Source organism: Stenella coeruleoalba, assembly GCF_951394435.1.
Source record: "Stenella coeruleoalba genome assembly, chromosome: 16".
In the NCBI taxonomy this organism is placed as follows: domain Eukaryota; kingdom Metazoa; phylum Chordata; class Mammalia; order Artiodactyla; family Delphinidae; genus Stenella; species Stenella coeruleoalba.
This window is the reverse complement of record NC_137162.1, coordinates 33,012,405-33,026,610: the sequence shown is the minus strand read 5'-3', so window position 1 is coordinate 33,026,610 and position 14,206 is coordinate 33,012,405.

The following is a 14,206-nucleotide window of genomic DNA, read 5'->3' as shown; positions in this document are numbered from 1 at the left end:
CAAGATCCTTTTCGACCCACCTCCTAGAGAAATGGAAATAAAAACAAAAATAAATGGGACCTAATGAAACTTAAAATCTTTTGCACAGCGAAGAAAACCATAAACAAGACGAAAAGAAAACCTTCAGAATGGAAGAAAATATTTGCAAATGAAGCAACTGACAAAGGATTAATCTCCAAAATTTACAAGTAGCTCATGCAGCTCAATATCAAAAAAACAAACGACCCAATCCAAAAATGGGCAGAAGACCTAAACAGACATTTCTCCAAAGAAGACATACAGATTGCCAACAAACACATAAAAGGATGCTCAACATCACTAATCATTAGAGAAATGCAAATCAATAGTACAATGAGGTATCACCTCACACCGGCCAGAATGGGCATCATCAAAAAATCTACAAACAATAAATGCTGGAGAGGGTGTGGAGAAAAGGGAACGCTCTTGCACTGTTGGTGGGAATGTAAATTGATACAGCCACTATGGAGAACAGTATGGAGGTTCCTTAAAAAAGTAAAAATAGAACTACCATACGACCCAGCAATCCCACTACTGGGCATATACCCTGAGAAAACCATAATTCAAAAAGTGTCATGTACCACAATGTTCATTGCAGCTCTATTTACAATAGCCAGGACATGGAAGCAACCTAAGTGTCCATCAACAGATGAATGGATAAAGAAGATGTGGCACATACACACATGAAATATTACTCAGCCATAAAAAGAAACGAAATTGAGTTCTTTGTAGTGAGGTGGATGGACCTAGAGTCTGTCATACAGAGTGAAGTAAGTCAGAAAGAGAAAGACAAATACTGTATGCTAACACATATATATAGAATCTAAAAAAAAAAAAAAAAAAAAAAAAAGGTTCTCATGAACCTAGGGGCAGGACAGGAATAAATACGCAGACGTAGAGAATGGACTTGAGGACGTGGGGAGGGGGAAGGGTACATTGGGATGAAGTGAGAGAGTGGCATTGACATATACACACTACCAAATGTAAAATAGATAGCTAGTGGGAAGCAGCCGCATAGCACAGGGAGACTAGCTCAGTGCTTTGTGACCACCTAGAGGGGTGGGATAGGGAGGGTGGGAGGGAGGGAGACGCAAGAGGGAGGGGATATGGGGATATATGTATATGTATAGCTGATTCACTTTGTTATAAAGCAGAAACCAGCACACCATTATAAAGCAATTATACTCCAATAAAGATGTTAAAAAAATAATAAAATAAAATAAAATAGCAGTGATGGGAGGGGGCTTGAAGGATGGAGTAAGGGAAGTTTCAGTGGTGCAGATTGAAGACACTAGAAAAAAACAGATTAGGAGTAGGAGCTCAGTCCTGGAGAAGATGGGAAGGAGGTTCAGAGGACAGGTAGTGGGATGGACACAAGCTGGAGAAGCTAACCTATTTCCCCTGATATCTGAGGAAAGAATTAGAACAGGAGTTCACCAAGTGTGGACCCTGGTCCAGCAACCTCAGTACCACAGCAGTTTGTTAGAAATGCAGCTCTCCAGCTCTACCCCAGACCTACTGTGTCAGAAACTCAAGGAAGGGGGCAGCAATCTGTGTTTTAATAAGCCCTCCAGGCAATTCAATGCACCTAGAGTTTGAGAACAACTGAATCAGGCAATAGTTGGAGAGGCCGGGACCTTGGAGGCAAAGTCATGCAGTGCCTTAGACAAGGCCATCTTCTGAGTGTGAGGGTGGCAGGGGAAGTACGTGGAGGCTGAAGGCACAGAGAAGGAGGTCTGGGACACCTGTTAGAGGTGGACACACGCGAGTCAGCTAGACATACGTGCAAGTGTTGCCGAACTACAAGACGCCACAAAAAGTTTATGTCTTACAATAACAATGCATCTGAGTTCACTAGGAAAATAATGTAAAATATTCAAAAAGTCATATGTACTGAGATAGTTATGATAGTGAAAGACTAAACAATTGCCCAACAATAATAGGGGAAGGGACCTCCCTGGTGGCACAGTGGTTAAGAATCCACCTGCCAATGCAAACAATAAATGGTGGACATGGGTTTGAGCCCTGGTCAGGGAAGATCCCACATGCTGCAGAGCAACTAAGCCCATGTGCCACAACTACTGAGCCTGTGCTCTAGAGCCCGCAAGCCACAACTACTGAGCACGTGCGCCACAACTACTGAAGCCCATGTGCCTGGAGCCCATGCTCCGCAACAAGAGAAGCCACCGCATTGAGAAGCACGTGCACTGCAACAGAGTAGTCCCCGCTCGCTGCAACTAGAGAAAGCCTGTGCACAGCAGCGAAGCCCAACACAGCCAAAAGAAATAAAAATAAAAATGAAAAATAACAGGGGAAGAATTAGCAGAGTCCCAAGGCATCATTAACACCCTCTAAGACTGAGACAGTGAGAGAAAACGTCTATGATACATTGTTGAATTATTGCACAATGACAATTATGTTTTTTTAAAAAAGCACTCTTGGGGGAATGATTCGAAGTTTTAAATACATAGATTGCCAAAGGCCACTAAGACCAAGGATATGGCTATTGAGTTTGCCACCATGGAAAGGAGTGGCCATTGTTAGGTGTAGGTACTGGTGAGGGCTTCTGGATTAGCTGGGCTTTAGTCTGGAAGTTGACTGCCATGGGGTGGTGTAGGGGACCAGGGGCAGCTTCCTGGCAGTCGCAGTGGCTCAGAACCAGGGCAGATAGGATGGAAACATTCAGGTTTCTTCAGAGCTCTTGAGACCACAGACTTGTCTGGAACAGAGGAACGCTATGGAGAATAATAGGAGATGGCCTTGGAAAGCCAGCATGGTGACCTTTCCAAAACCAAAACCTGGGACCCGAGGCCTGCCAAGTTGATAGATGCCATTGGGATTGTGGGTCAGCATATTTGAATCTGGGCACTCCTGGGGTGTGTGAGACCAGGGCCATCACGTTGGATCAGTAATTCCAAGAGATCATTTACACTTGGAGACCTCAGTCCCCAGTCATCTTACAGAGAAGGAAAATGAAAGCAAGAGAAGTTTAACCACTTGCCCAAAGTCACACAGCTTTAATGCTGCAAAGGCCAAGGCTAAAGTGAGGGCTCCTGTTGTTTTTTTTTTTTTTTTTTTGTGGTACGCGGGCCTCTCACTGTTGTGGCCTCTCCTGTTGCGGAGCACAGGCTCTGGACGCGCAGGCTCAGCGGCCATGGCTCACGGGCCCAGCTGCTCCGCGGCATGTGGGATCTTCCCGGACCGGGGCACGAACCCGTGTCCCCTGCATCGGCAGGCGGACTCTCAACCACTGCGCCACCAGGGAAGCCCAGGGCTCCTGTTTTAATACCATGCTTCTTGGATGAAGGACCCCGAAACGTGGGCTGAGATGAGATGCACTAGGTAACAGGGACTCATGATAAATTGCCATGCAGGGAAGCAACAGGGTGAGTGGCATGTCGGAGGAAGGACACTGATGTGTGAACTGGACAGGAGGAGTCTGAAGGGAGGGGATTGTTGGGGAACCAGCAGCAACCTCTGGGCATGTGGCCAGTTAGGGCCTGGGCCCAACTACTGGCTGTGAAATGAGACAGGAAAGAACTATGGAGAGACATGGCATCCCTCACGCCACACTTTCCTCAATTTCCTTCTGTCTGTTCCTCAGAATTCACTTCTTTGCCTTCAAGGCTGATTTGTGGACACAGCTCAGCACAAACTTTAGCCTGATTGTAGATCTTTTAGGCATGTTTTCCTAGGCCATGCTCTACATTCTTCAGAGCCAGTGCTATACCCGCTGGGAACTGAAAGGAATCAGCCCCACTATAAACTATGAGTGGTTCTGAACTTATGGCTTTCTACAAATGATGTGGCATTTAAATAGGAAGCTGAGGAAGCAGAGAGGCTGAGAGTGTCTCACCCAAATACCACTCTTTCTATCCCACTTCCAGCACCTCTGATATGCCCTCAAACCTCCAGTGTCCTTTGCTCCCATCAGCACGAGACGAGAGGCATCACATTCAGACCATTTAGACTGAAAGGCACCTTGGGGGTCACCCAGGCTAAGCCCCCAGGGACCCAGGAACACAGGTGACCCAGGTAAAAGGAAGACCAGAACCCACGTCTCCTGATGCCTTCTCTGAACTACAACTTTCCTCTCCTCTCTCATTCCCCCTCCCTCAAATGCAACCTGAAATATAGTTCCAAAATTTTTTTAAAAGTCAGTTCAAAATTGTACTATATATATTTTTTCTGCATACATACATACATTTGTGTGCGTGTGTGTGTATATATATATATATATGTGTATATAACTGTACTATATACATATTCAAACACAGATTAGAGCCAATAGAAGGAGATAAAGGTCCGGTAAACACACAGAAATCAAATATCACCTTAAATACAGTAATTGAATAGCATCCTCTAAGTCAAATTACCTTAATGGGGGGGAACGAAGACCTTTTCCCTTTATGCTATGTCTGCCATCAGAAGTGATTGATCCCCGTGCTTTTCTTTATATTACCCTTCCTCCCTTTAGAACTGCATTGTGTTGTTCCTTGTTCTTGTCTCATTTTCTTTCAGGACCAAACCCGCTGAAAGGAAAAGACCTTATTGTATTCATCTTTGCGTGCCTCCTGGTTCTTGGTATTGTTGGAGCACAATTGTTTGTTCTTCATAAGGTTTTGGCACAGTGCTCATTCTTCATAAATATTTGTGGAACGACAGGGCAATAAATGACTTGCATTCAATATTGTTGCAACATTTCCCTTCACCACTTAAAGGAGGAAAGTCCAATAGTGAAATGAATGTGCCACATCAACTGGTGAATTTAACAACGTGATTTCTAAAGAAAACACCTGAGGAAGCTGTGGGCTCAGACCCACGCTTCTGAAATCTAAATCTCACAGATGAGTCTGAACAGTGGAATCAAGCCTTGGGAAACAAATTAAAAATTCAACCCATGGCAATTTGGGCAGAATCAAATAAAATGTCCACTTGCCAATTTGACATTGACATGTAACCAATTTCCCTTTCCATAATCAATGAGTCCTTTTGAGGCAAAAAAGAGAAAAAAGAAAAATCCTCAGGATTGTATTTACTTACACTATTTGTAAGGAAACTGCCTGCTTGCTTTCCTGTAAAAGAGGGGCAGAGCAGTTCCTAGACTCTTCCCAGATGCTTCAGCTAAAAATTTAAATAAGCACCAGTGCCAATAATTGGAAATGAGGAGAAAAATTATGCCAAATACTTGGCACCAGCTGCAGCAATAAGTAAGCACCTGCTTTATGCTTCATCTGCTGTCACCCCCTCCCTGCTTCATTTAGGCTGGTTTCTGGTTTTTTGGAGAATAAATGCACCTAATTGCACATGCACACAAACCTCTTTTTTCCCTTCTCTTTTTTTTTTTTTTGCTGTCATTAACTGGGGCAAACTGAATGGCAGGAAGATCCAGACAAGGACAGGGTAGTAAAGACACGTAAATTTCTAAAATCTAGAGCTTTAGGGAACGTTGGGGGCAGATGTAACCATAGTGATTAGCTCTGGTAGGAGAGTACCGATGTGCACTTCTGTACTGAACAGCAGATCACACGCTCCCAGGGAGACCCTGCAAATGAAGATGTGGATTCGATTTCTGGAAGCAAGATTCCTATTGGCTTCATCATGAACATTAGCTATGGCAACCAAAGCAAGTTCCCCTGCAGAGATGTAGGCTCGAAAAAACGATGCCATCAAATAGTTCTCGACTGTTAGTACAGGGCTAGTATGAGCATCAGATGAGATGTGAACGAGGTGACAGTGCTTTGAAAAGTTGAAGGGATTATGCAAATGCGAGGCAGGTATTAATATTAAAAATGTTTATTGAAATCCATCTAATAGAAACTGGATAGGAAGCGTATTCATCCCCTGGAAGTGAATTAGCACTTTTCAGAACCTTGAGTGTACATTTCCTCGCTCCCCTTTTATCTTGTCTGAAAACGCTGGCTAATGATGCCTACATCAGAGGTGATTGGGAGGCTTAAATGAGACTAAATGAGATAATGTATGTGAAGCACCTTGTTCCACGCCACTTTTATAAAAGACGCTTAATAAATGTGAATTGATTTCAAGGGGGAAAATCAAGCACATTATCCTGAGAATTCTTTGTACTTGCAGCCCACCAGTACATGCTTCACATTAAATAATGCATTTCCAAGACAGAAAAATGGAAAGGTCACCCTCAACAGTACATAATCAGTGAAGCTGATTGCTTCTTACACATAGAAAACAGACATGAAACAAAGACATCCATCCTTCCATTCGTAGGAGTCAAAGTCACAATTCCTTTCTTCCCATACTGATTACCTGTTCAGGGGAAATATTAAAGCTGCTTTTGAATTCCCTCTAACACAGCTAGATGCCCGCAAAGGAGAGATTCTGGGAATGGAGTAAGAACTTCCACTCACAGTCAAGAAGCTCCTTGGGGGCAGAAACATCTCTATCGGTTCCCTGCCACATTCCAGTGCCAACAAGCGTGCCCGGCACATAACAAGCACTCAGTCTACGTTTATCGAATGAGTTCAGCACGTGGGCGATATGAAGAAGCAAATAAGATATCACATTAAAGGAGTTTTGTTTCATCAATTTAATTGGCATGTGTTGCTTCATCTACCTTTGGTGCAAAATGAAGCCACATTTGTTTCAGTGCTCAAACCATAACGATTCTAAAGTTTCGTCTTGTTGATCAGGAGAGTCTATTCTACTCTTACTAGTGTACTTGTCTCATTAATAAGAGCAAGAACTCTGGGAGAAAGGAGTCCAGAGTGGTTAACCTATTAATTGTTAATTAGTTAATACTGCCTGACAGAAGAAGAAAACAGAAAGTCTGGTCAGTCTACCAAGGGGCTCTGCTGTCTGCTGTTTGCCCTGCTTTACATTAGCGTAAAAGAAGTAAAGTTCAGTTGTCTAGAGTGAGCCTCTGTATATTTTGGATATTGCTACAGTACCAAGACAGCCAACCATTGACAGTCCTAAGAGATGCTTAGGGAGCGTCAGGAGATAATGTCTCTTTCTCTGCACCCACCTTGCAACCTCTGCACCAAACAGGCCTGTGCTTCTGGTGTTACAGCGCCCAGAATTTTCAGTTTACACACACTCACACACACAGAGCCACCCTGTCTCTAAGGCATGTCCACGGTACCTGGTGGCTGGATCAGCAGGCCCAGCATCAGCCTTATAATGTTCCCAGAACCCTTTCCTTGATTTTCTTCTCCCTGGAGAGCATAAAAACTCTGAGCTCAGGTTTGAGGAGATAACATTTGAACAGAACCTCAAGGCTGGGATGGAGAAGAGGAGGTGGGCATGCTAGAAAAACAAACAGTATCACCAAAGATAGTAGGTTTTTTCCCCCCAGGTTTCTGGCAAATTGAATGCATAGGTCTCAAAAGTCAATGGTAGGGCTTCCCTGGTGGCGCAGTGATTGAGAGTCTGCCTGCCGATGCAGGGGACGCAAGTCCGTGCCCCGGTCCGGGAAGATCCCACATGCCGCAGAGTGGCTGGGCCCGTGAGCCATGGCCGCTGAGCCTCCGCGTCCGGAGAGGTCACAACAGTGAGAGGCCCACGTAAAAACTAAATAAATTAAAAAAAAAAAGTCAATGGTAAGGGAAAGGGGAATAAAATAAAAATGGGTTTTGGGCACACACAGGGAGGGGCAATGAGTGGATGGGTCAGGACCTGGAGCAGGGGGATGTTCTTTCTTGGGCATCACATCTTATCCAATCCATAGTCCTCACGGGGAAGTCTCCTTCTGTCACAACTCACGGCTTGACAAGGGTACCATACTTGGCCTGGCATTCAAAGTATTATTCCCCATTCACACTATCATCATTTTTCCCTAGTGGCTCATCACAGTGGACAACAATCCAGTAGCCAGGCTTGAAATCTGTGAGTCCTACATATATGACGGTTCCCCGGTGAGGGGGCTGCCCAGGCACCTACACCTCACAGTGCTGACCTTGGGGATGGCATCAGCCTGGGCCTTCTCCTCGGTGAGGTGCTGGGCAATCTTGGCCTCAAGCAACCTTCATTCATTTGGACATGGAATTCATGCAGGAGTAGGGAGCTGGGGATGTCATAGAAAGGCCGGGCCATTTGGAGGGGTCTAAAATTGGGAGACATAGGGGAATACAGAGGGGTCAACATTTTTAAAAGCTGTCATTCTTTCCATGGGATATAAAGATACCCTGGAAAGGTGCAATTTGTACCACCTTTTAGACTTGGGGCAAGGAACCAGAACCCACCACCAACACTTCTGTGTTCTGCAGAGCAGTGGTAGCCTCAGGGAGGCCTTAGAGAGCTACAAAAGCACACTGGGAATAGACAGTCTTCCAAACTGGTAGGGTAGCATCTCCTAGACTGGTCTATCGTGTAATATGGACTAATTAGTTCTATGATAGGAATAGGTTAAAGGTATTATAGGAGCCCTTGGAAAGATACTCAAGCCAGTCTAGGACAATCAGAAAAATAATTGTGGTCATGAGAGTGAACTCCCCAAAATCTTACCTATCTTGAATGATAAGGAGTACATTCATTTGTCCGTCTGGCCAAGGAGAATGTGACTGGCCACGATCAGCTTAGACCAATCCTTTCGTTTGTCCTCTTCCCTGGCCATAAAATAGGACCACCAAGTGAGTGAAAAAAATTCCCAATGTCTAGGCCCACCCCAGTGATTCTAGACCCATCTGGGCTGAAGAAACAATGAATGAGAAGGCCTGGAGAACAGGGTGAGTTTATGGAGGTATTCATAGTTCTACATGCCCAGAACACAGAATAGGGAAGTAAAAGCCTCAGGTGACACACTTGGGACACCACTGCTCAGTGGGACATGGAAGTGGTGGTGTAGCTTCTAATTCCCTGTCCTCAAGTCTAAAATGTGGTAGATGTCCCTGCAGCTATATCATAGCAGATGCTATTAAACAAGAGAATCTTAAAGAAATCTTTGAGAAAATGTACAATGGTTAAGGGTTCATGGTCTGCAGCAGCACAAGATGAGCTCAATTTTATCATCTAACACCTGGGACCAAGCCAGGGAGCCAGACCTGAACCTTTGGAGGGAATCAAGTACATTACGAAGGTACCACCCTTGGATTATCTTGTCCTTACCCACTATTGTCTCTCTATTACAGTCCTGAAAACCATCACGTCCACGTTACCTTGCAAATTTCAGGAAATGCCGAAGCTTAGGGAAAGTGCTCAGGAGAAGAGACAGTTTCTTTCCTAGTTGCAAAGTCTAATAACCTGCAGTCATGTTCTTGGGCTCTACCAAGAATGTATCATACCAAGAACTTATCCAGGTTCTACCACTCATTTGCTATGTGCTATTAGGCAAGTTACTTCACTTGTCTAAAACTCAGTTTCATCTGTAAAATGGGGGTAATGATGAGTTGCTATGGCAGACGCTATGTGTTCACCATGCCTTGTTTCCTTTTTCTCCTGGTCATATGCGTAGTGGACATTTCCCAACCTCCCTTGCAGTTAGGTAGGGCCATGTGACTGAGCTCTGGCCAATGGAATGTGGGCAGAAGTGATGTGTGCCACATACAGGTCTCGACCTTAAGAACCCTCCCACGGGCTTCCCTGGTGGCACAGTGGTTAAGAATCTGCCTGCCAACGCAGGGGGCACGGGTTCGAGCCCTGGTCTGGGAAGATCCCACATGCCGCGGAGTGACTAAGCCCATGTGCCACAACTACTGAGCCTGTGCTCTAGAGCCTGGAAGCCACAACTACTGAGCCCCTGTGCCTCAACTACTGAAGCCCGCATGCCTAGAGCCCGTGCTCTGCAACAAGACAAGCCATCACAGTGAGAAGCCCGCTTACAGCAACAAAGAGTAGCCTCTGCTCGCAGCAACTAGAGAAAGCCCGCACACAGCAACGAAGACCCAACACAGCCAAAAAAATAATTAAAAAAAAAAAAAGAACCCTCCCATGGGATCCTCCCCACGAGCACTCTCTCCCTCTCCCCTCACCTGCTGGAGGATATAGAGTCCAGTAAAGAACTTCAAGGTCCTGGGGAGGATGGGGATGTGAGTAAGCAATCAGCCTTTACCTTATTAAGTTACTGAGATTTGGGGATTGTTTGTTATGGCAGTTGGCCTACCCTGACTAATACAGCAATCGTGAGGATCAAACAAGATAATTTATGTCTAAGCAGAGTGTCAGGAACATAGTAAATGTTTAGTAATTAATAGCTATTTATTACTGTGTGATATCTGCCCTACTTTATGTACATAGACTTTTCCCTTCCCATCTTTCCAATGCTACTTCTTCCCTTTCATCCAGTGACCAGGGTATCTCTGTATGTTTACCCCTGCTTTGTCTTTAAGCCTGAGCACAGTGTTAATGGGCTGCTTCTCTCTGGACCTTGTTTTACTAATAGCATTTCCTTGCAAAAAATATGGGGATAGAGGGGATGTTTCTATTGACATGATAATCGTTCTGAAATGAGTCAGAAGCATGAGACAGCCCAGTTGGCACCGTTCATCACACCTCCATTTTTGCCTTCCTTGCCTTTCCTGAAGGCTGCAGGGCTGAGTGTTAAATTCATTTGAGAACTGACTTGGATGAGCAGCACAATCTGCTCCACTGGAGAAAACATTTCATAAAAACTGTTCCTGCCGAGTTTCCATGAAACTTCCAAATTTTAAGTAGAAACTAGAGAACCAGATGGGTGGCAAAAGGAATATAAGTTAGTGAGGGAGCAATTGCTCATATGCTAAGGTTAAAATCAATAGCCGTATGACTAGGTGGCCACCTAATTGGCATGATTTGAGGAGTTCTAGGGGCTCCTCCTATGGTCCCCAAACATCTCCTCCATTGCATGTTGGCAATGCCTGAAAAGTTGTTCATAGCGACGCTTCACAATCACACGTCACTTTACGTGATCTCTCTTAACACTCACAATTCTTTTGCAAGGTAGGGTTATAAATATGGACCTCAAGACTGTGAAATCAAGTAATCGGCACAAGATTACACAGGTGGTAAAGGGCAAAGCAAGGACTTACCATGTGTCCTAAACTTCAGGATTCTTTCCACTATACCACAGTTGCCTCTGCCATCATTAAAACTTCATTTCTTTGGGTTAAATGAATCTCCTAAGAAATGGATCGTTCAAATGAAATCTTACCTGAATCTTAGTGTATAAATGGAGTTGTTCTGGCTGATGTGTATTTATGGGGAGGAGAGGCAGAGAGAGGGAAAGTTTAGGGAAGTAGATGCAAAGCCCAAGAACTACAGTCCAAAAGCCACTAGGTTAAAGCTTCCACCCCCTATTTCAATACAACTGGCCTTGGAGGAACCTCTCGCTGTCATTCATACCTTGTATCCTATCAGATATTTCCCACCACCTGAGACAAAGAACTAGAATAACAAGTCCAGATTAAAGGGCTCTGTCAGTACATGGCAAGGTGGGAAGGAGAGAAGGAGTAAATAAAAGATGAAAACCATTTGGCTTCAGGTTTGCTCTGTCTATTGAGGGAATCAAATTCTTCTGTAACTAATAGATTATTATGCTTCCTTAACCTTAGTGCTTTAAAACTGCTAATATGGAAACAGAGAAAACCTAGAAATAAAAAAGCAAATTACAATCCAAGAAGGCCTTCTATTACCTTGAAGTATGATCTTTATATTCTAGAAATACTAGAATTCCTTGCACTTATAGTCTTCAAAAAGTCAAAAATATAACTCTTATACAAGTATAGAATGAACACGTGTTGGAGGTTTATTCAATTCATTAGCAAAGGGTGGTGAAACTGATTCCAAAGAGAATTAGAGGAATTGGAATTATACAGGCATTGGAGAAAGGATATTGGCATGAGATGGTTGGATTAGACAAAAAATTGATTATCCTACAAGCAATAGAGCCATAACTTGAGGATTATGTTTTCTACCTTTCATAATTCATTTACATCTCTACAGGATACAAGTCTATAGGTTCTGGTGTAACTTCAAAGTGGCCTTTGGCCAATAGTGAACAGAAACTCAAGCAAAGGCCCACTACTCAGCCTAGATCATTCAGTAATTCTCGGCAGGCCTGTAAAGAGTGTTTCACTATGACACTGAGAAGACAGACTGCCCTCCCTTTGCTGTCTTTCCAAGTTTTGAGTCCTAGTGGCTCAAGTTGGGCTCAAGCAGGTCAAATTTTTCTAGTTCAAATTCTGATTTGCCTTTGAATGTCTGAGTGTGTTCAAAAACCAAGGAAAGAAAAAGAAGTGTAATTAACATTTGCATTCGTCAGCTAGGGTTGCATAACAAAATATTCCAAATAGGGTGGCTTAACAACAGAAATTTGTCTTCTCACAGTTCTGGAGACTGTGAGAAGTCCGACATCAAGGCATCAACAGATTTGGTTTCTCCTAAACCTCTCTCCTTGGCTTGTAGTTGGCCACTATGTCCTCAAATTGTCTTTTCTCTGTTAACGGACCCCTAGTGTCTCTTCCTTTTGTTATAAGACACAAGTCATACTGGATTAGGACCCAACCCTTATGACCTCATTTATGCTTAATTCCCTCTTTAAAGGCCTATTTCCAAATATAGTCATATTGAAGGTTGGGCTTTAACATCTGAATTTGGAGGGCAGGGGGTACAATTCAGTCTATATGACATTTATTTAGCAGTTTCTCTGTGTTAAGACTTTCAAATATACAAACTTCTTGAGTGTTAACTCCAACCTGAAGAAGTGGGTGCATTTTACAGACGTGGTCTGGGAGGTTAAATAACTGCCCAAGATCACCCAGGTAGCAAGTGGCAAGGCTGTCGTCTGACTCTGGGAAGACGATGCTATAGGACGTCAGGAGCTAAAGGTGGGCCATTTCCAGAGGATCTTGTTAAGGTTACACAGCCTCTATAACTTCCTGATATTTGCTCTTTATTATAATCTTCTGATGCTTGAAATGAAAGATCCTATGGTCTTGTCTTCCAGGGAAGCATCGTCTGGAGAAGCCATGGAGACTGAGTTCCAGCCACAGCCAGCACTGTGAAAGTGAGAATTTCAGGGACCAGAGAGAGTGGGGGAAACTAACCACCATACTTCCCAAATTGCTGGGAGCTGCAACACGCAAGGGAAGAAGATAGAGCCAGCTGGCCTGTGACTAGGATTGGTAGGAGAAAAGGCTGTGTGGATCCTGATACGTTGAGAGAGACCGTCTGAGACTCATTCCTTCACTCTGTTTTTCATGCCCTCCCTCACTGTTTTACTCCATTCATATTAATTGGGCTCCTTCTGTGACCAGCACTACCAGATGCTGAAGGATTTACAATTCCTCCCAAGGATCCCTTTCTTGATTCTCCCTAAAGACCCCTTTTTTAGGAACAATAATATCTCCCATCTCCACTCCTGCAAAAAAATTGCCCTTACTAAGAAATGATCAATTAATTTTTTCATTTTCCTAGGTTCAAATCCTAGCTCTGCCGTTGGCTAGGTTTATGACCTATTCATTTCACCTCTCTAGCCTCAATTTTCTTACCTGAAAAAAATGGGCATATCAATAATACCTACCTCATAGAGTTGTTGTGAAAAATAAATGACATATGATGTATCTATATGAGATGATGGATGTTCACTAAACCTATGGTGGTAATAGTTTCATGATGTATGTAAGTCAAATCATTATGTTGTATGCCTTAAAGTTATGCAGTGCTGTATGTCAAGTATACCTCAATAAAACTGGAAATGAAAATAAAAGAAAAAAGAAATGATATAATGTAATATAGATATAAAGGTTCTAAGCACAATGCCCAATACCCAAACACGGCCCAGTGAAGGTGATCAGAGTATGTAACCCCAAAATATGCCACTTTTTTTAGCATTGTTTTGAGCTGAGAGCAATTTTCTCTCTGCCCTGTCCCTTCCTACCTAAAAGCAGAGTATAAATTTCCCTTTGTAAAGGTAAAATAAATTTCCATTTCTAAACGTGTCTCTGTCTCTAGTACCATGAAAAGAACTACTAGGGAGAAAATTCTTATCACCTGAGAGGACCCTTATCTGCATAACAAACCTTACTAAACAACTTTTATCTACCACACATGCCCTAGTCACCTCCCAGAACTTACCCCCCCACCAGAGGCCCCAAACCCCTTTTTACTTTGTTTAGCCTCTTCTCCATACTTTATTAAGCCCCAATTCTTACACCTCCTTGAGTCACGTTTCTTTGTGAACGCCTGTGCATAAGTATGTAATTAAATACTTTTTTTCACTCATATTAAACTGCCTTTTGTC